Here is a 6,000-nt window from a genome sequence, read left to right as displayed (position 1 = left end):
TCAAGACCCAGCTGATTACAGCATGCAGCCAGAGTTGAGAACCACTGGTTTAGGTAAACCATTTTCCTGGGTTCTGACTTCAGAATTGTGTTCTGGGACTCAGGCAGCCTCAAGGAGCTGGTTTCTAAGCACCATGAGTGTAGTATGTCCCCCTGCTCATATGAAACATGGCAGACCATGGCCAAGGCCACCACTGCCAGCTAGCCCAGCCAAGAGGAGCGTGGAATGTTCACAAGCCATTCAGGAAGAACTTTTACAGTGTTCCCCCTGGTGGGGATCCCACATGGAATTGTGATCTGAATCTATTATGTCACATTTTTCTGTACTCATTGATGGTCCAGGAGGAGGGGGGCCGTGTGGCCCAAGGAAGTTATGTGGTCAGTGAGTAAACATCACATCTCCATTGACCATTTTCAAACACTGAAAATAGCTCTTCTTGTCCAAGTGAGTCCAACCCGGGAGAGTGCTTCAGTCTTTAAACTGCTCCTATAGACCTTCCCTGATGAGAGCAGTGCCCCAGCTCTGCTCTCTTCCTCAGTCATCACATCAGAACAATCACAAAGGCTCATTGAGAAAAATGGTTTCTCCTCTTCAGATGCATCTTCCAGAATGTTCTGACCATCGATAGACCAACAGGATGTAAACGCTTTGAGTACCTGCCTAAAAGTAGCATTTTCAGCCCAATAATAACTCAGGATGCACCTGTTAAAGTGGTTCCAATGGTGGCATTTTCGTTTCTGTATTAATAGAATGTTCTGTGGGGTCCTCGTCCCAAAGTGACAACACACAGGGTTCATTTTACTCTCACATGGTGGAAAACGTAAGCTGAGGTTTCCCTCAGCACCCACTTCTCCCATTCCAGCTCTGATGGCACTCCCTGGGATGAGGACAGCTTTACAACCAAGAGGCTTTGCACACCCCTTGGGCTGCTGTTGGGATGAGGCTTTTGAAAGCTAAAGATTTACACTAAAAAGGGCAGTGTAACCACACCATTTGTTCATAGTCGTAATACTTGATACCAGCTTCCATGCCTGTAGCCTACTCTGCTTGGGACAAGGCTGTGATTATAACGGTCTCTTCCGAAGGAAGCCCTCACCTAAGAGCCAACAACTCTGACTTTTCATTGAGTCCTTCATGCATTCATTCAACAGACACATCTGAGTGCCTGCACCAGACACCATGCTCACAACCTATACCCTGTGGAGTCTGCAGGGGAAGCCGGACACTAAGCAAACTGTTACACAAACCAATAATGACTGTTCTGTTCAGGGATGTGGAGGGAAAGGTCAGGTGTGATGAGAGCATAGTGGGGCTGAGGGCTGACCCCTGCTGCGGCTCAGAAAAGTCTTCCCTGAGAAAGTTGTATTCACTTCCTGGTGTAAAAACTCTGTGTCTCCATCCACTCTTGGGCTTTCTTAAGCTGGAGGTCAGGCTGCTCAGAGGTGGGATCCTAAGGTGCTACTAGAGAAAGTAGCACCTCCCTTCCTTGTGATGGCTGGGTGTTTAGCCCAGCCCTCAGGGGCAGAGGTGCTGGATGGCTTGGCTCCTGCCGGAAAGGCAGGGCTGTCATTGGCCCAGAGAAGGAAGAGTCCTTCCAGGCACAAGGAGTAGCCTGGTGTGTATCTGGATAAGAGTAGGTGATTCAGTCTTCCCGGAGCCTGCGAGAGAGACATGGGTGGGAAGGTGGGCTCCTTCACCCAACACTTGCTGAATGTCTACCACATGCCAGACGTTTGGGTTCTAGGGAGAGAGTGGTGACCATGACAGATAGGCCTGTCCTTAATGGGGCTTGCTGGTGGACAGGAGGGCCAATGAACTAACTTAACACATGCATCTGCAACAGAAGGACATCAGATTGTGAAAAGGGCCATGTAGCAACCATGTTGCAGTGAGGGAGACAATGGGGCAAGCAGAGGGAGGCTGCTCTGAAGGGATCTGCTGGGAAGATGTGCCCAAGGAGGTGATGTGGGAGCTGAGAGAGCTGAGGGGTCAACGAGGCCAGTCACAGGAAGTGAGAGGAAACAAGCCTGGGGCACTGTAAGTGGAGAGTGTCAAGAATCATCCAGAAGGGCTGGAATCTAAGGGAGCAGCAGACACAGGGATATGCAAGGAGACTGCATCTTTCCTGGAGGCTCTTGGAAGCCAAGGCAAGGAGTTGGGACTGCATCCTAAGAGAAAAGGAAGCCACCCAAAGAAAGCTGAGTGACAGTGATGGTTCCATTGTAGCTGCTGTGTGAAAACCAGACTGGAGGGACTCATGGGTGAGTTACATCAGGAGGCTCTCGTAGCAGACAAGAGAGTGGAAGGGAGTAAGTCGTTGGAGATGCGTTTCAGAAATGGAAGTGACAGAGCCTGCTTGTGTGAGCTGGGGGCTGGGGTGGGGCCCGAGACACAGAACTAAGGAAAAGGGAAAGGAAGGGGTGCAGCCTGTGAGCAACACCTCCCCCCTCAGGAAGCAACACTTACCAAGTGAAGACACTGAAGAACGAGCAGATGGCAGTGGGGTGTCCTGAGTTTGGTTTTGGCTATGCTGGTAAGATAAACAAGTGGTGATACCAATTAGATAGCGAGAGCTCAGGGAAAGGTCTCAGTTGGTATATACAATATGGCGTTGGCATCGTGGAGATGCTGTCTAGGGCCATGGCTCTGAGTGAGGTCACCTCGAGGAGCGGGAGGTGGTGGTAAGTGTAGCGAGAGGAAAAGTGGGCTGGAGGCTAAGGACATGTTAGGGGTTGAGATGAGGGGCTTGAGGAGTGGTGAGTAAGGGAGGAGGCAATCAGAGAAGCTGCCCGCAGTGGCTCCAGAAGCTGCCATGATTGCTTGTAAGAAGCCAGGTGAGATGAGGAAAGCAAAGTGCCAGTGTGGGGGACCCTTGGTGACTTCGGTGTTTGGTGGGTGTGGGAGCCACAGTGGCATAGGCTCAAGAATGAGAGGAACATGAAATGTAGATAATTTCTTTTTTAAAAGATTTTTTTTAAATTTATTTGAGAGAGGGGGGACACCACGAACAGGAGGTGGGGTAGAGGAAGAAATGAAAGCAGACACCCTGCTGAGCAGGGAGCCCCACACAGGGCTCGATCCCAGGACCCTGAGATCATGACCTGAGCTGAAGTCAGACACTTAACCAGCTGAGCCACCCGGGTGCCCCAAATGCAAATACTTCTTGAAAGATTTTGCTATGAATGAAAAGTAAGGAATTGGGATAGCAGCTGGAGATTGTGAGCTTAAAGGATTTTATCTTTAAGTTAGGAGATCTAAAGTATGTTATATGTGCATGAAAATGTCTAGGAGAGACAGAGCATTTCAAAATCCATGACAAGGAGAGAGAAGATCCTGGATGGAGCATCTTCAAATATCTCTCTACTCTGCTTGCCTCCTGTACTCCTCCTGTAGTCAAATTTCCCTCTGCCTTTCCCTTACAAAACCAGCTGTGATTACATTTCAGGCCTATGTAGATATTCCAGAATAATCTCCCCACCTGGAGATCCTTAATCTAATTACATCCACAAAGTCTCATTTGTCCTATAAGGTAGCAGTCAGAGGTCCCAGGAATTAGGACCTGGTTATCTGGGGCAGGGAGGGGGTGTGTTATTTAGCAGACCATGGGTATGCTCTAGAGCACTGGGAGGACTGGCCTTTGCTAGGAAGGGGATACTACTTCTCTCTTTTTTTTTTTTTAAGATTTTATTTATTTATTTGACAGAGCATAAGCAGGGGAGCGGCAGGCAGAGGGAGAGGGAAAAGCAGACTCCCGCTGAGCAGAGAGCCTGATGTGGGGCTCAATTCCAGGACCCTGGGATTGTGACCTAAGCCGAAGGCAGACACTTAGCCCACTGAGCCACCCTGGCACCCTCCTTCACTCTTTTAACCAGAAGGAAGAAAGGGACCATGCACGTTTGTGCAGGTTTGCTGGTGCAAACACGAAAGAGTGCTTTTGGCTTCAGTTTCCTAGAGCGGTGTGAAGTCAAGTTCAACAGAGAGGATGAAGAGGGGAGTGGAGGGGGGGGTTTCATAGAGATAAGGAAGCATGGCACAGATGGGAAACCAAACTCTCTCTCGGGCCTCGCCTGTGTCACTGCAGGAGAACATGGCAAGGCATCAAGTATGAAAATTCATGGGAGCCAGTTTGGTCGGGGGCAAGGGAGCACACAGTGATCTGGATTGTAGTGAGCAGATGGGATCAGGAGCTCAGAGGTCATGATGAGGGGCATTGAGCAAGTGGACTCAAAGTACGAGAGGTGTTGGGTGGAGTGGAACGCCTTTGATTCGCATTTTGGAGACAGTGCAGTTTCAGGTTATAACGAGTTCTAGGGTTTCCCTTTGGGAAGGAGTCACTGTGGGACAGATAGGTGGGTCGTCCTCCTGGATGCTGAAGACACCAGGAATGAAAACACGAAAGGGGTGGCCGGGAAGACTGTGAGCCAGGAACCAAATCTTCAGTGAACGGGGTGGGAGGAGAGAGTCACCTGGTAGAAGTTAGGTGACAGAGGTGGGTGGGTGACTAGCACCGAAAGAGTAATGGATGCCATATGCAACACAATTGCTTGATAGCAGCTAGGGGTTTTGCCAGAGGAAGGGGGAGAGATGGTTTGGAAGGAGCGATGGGGAGCAAGGAAGCCACCTGCTTTACTTCCTGGCTCTAAGGGATTCAAGGTGTGAAAGGCTAAAATGCTAACACTTGGGAGCTCCTGTGTTTCTGCTTGTATTAATTAAGCTAAGGAAAGACATGTGTGCAAATCTTGTTTTGGACTCTCCTGGTAGCACAGGTGAAAAGTTTGGGGAGTACGAGGCTGGGGGAGGATGGGGATAAAAGTCTGGTAATAGTAAATTATTAGAGAGAATCCCCGGACATCTAGTGGTGAATGAGTTTCACAGGACACAAAGCACATGGAATGTCATCATGGAGGCCCTTGAGTGGCAAGCTAAGGAGTCTGTGTTTCACCTTGAACATGGTGGGCAAGGAGGGTATTAAGCAGCAAACTATCATGGTCAAAGGCAGGCTTTAGGAAAATTAATTGTCCAGGTATGTAAACAAAGGAGGCCCTTAGAAAACTACTGCAGTAGGCCAGGATTAAGGTCTGGTAAGAGTAGGAATATTCAGAATGGTGGACAGAAATGATCGTTGCAAGAAACCTGGTGGGTTTGAATTACAGGAGATAAAGGAAATGAGGGAACAAGTGAAATGTGAGCCTCATTTTTCAAGCTTAAGTGGTTGGGAGAAAAGGTTTTGAAGGGAAATTGATAATTTGGTATTTGGCAAACCCTGGTTCAAGTTATTAGTAGTGGCTGACCCCAAGTCTGGAGCGGTGTAATGACAGGTGAGTCCCTGGGAGCTTCCGCTGTCACCAGGCCAAGTGTAACTGCCTGGAGTTTCCCAAATTGAGGATAATCAAGGACCAAGCAGGATCCCAGGAAGCTAGCCAGTGATGCTCCTTAACTTAGCTTCAGATCGCCAGGGCAGAGCCAGGAACTTCAATCACCATATGCAATAAGGCACGTGTGCAGGTGTGAACCGTGAGGTGCCCAAGCCCAGGGGCTACCTCTCAGTCATTCCACAATGGGGGTCAGCTAGAGTTGGGGCGTCGTCCCTCCTTTTTATTACCTTAATGCAGGGGGTACTAGGGGGACACCAGCCGGTCTCTGGAGAATGAGCTCTGCGGGACTTGTTTTTAAAAGAGGTCACTTTGACCTTCTCTCCTCCTCACCCTCAAGTTAAGGCAGGGCGGGGATAACAGGCCAGGGGTTCACTTGGAAAGCGGGTTTCAGCCCACCTCTGAGCACAGGCCCGGAATCAGAGCTGAGGGCTGGCCAAGCATTTGACTCATTCAGGTGCAAGGCCCACCCACTTTTGCCCCAGCGCCTCCATTCCGCTGACCGCCGCTCTTTCCTTCCTTTGGCCCGAAATCCCCGGGGTCTTTGTGTGTGCGGCTGAGCCGAACCGACGCCGACACTCCGCTCTGTGGCTTCCCGGCCTGGCCTCGCCGGCCCTCCACCGGCCGC

This window comes from Lontra canadensis, unplaced genomic scaffold (assembly GCF_010015895.1).
Source record: "Lontra canadensis isolate GAN:19392208 unplaced genomic scaffold, GSC_riverotter_1.0 scaffold21, whole genome shotgun sequence".
Classification (NCBI taxonomy): Eukaryota; Metazoa; Chordata; class Mammalia; order Carnivora; family Mustelidae; genus Lontra; species Lontra canadensis.
This window is presented reverse-complemented; position numbering follows the sequence as displayed.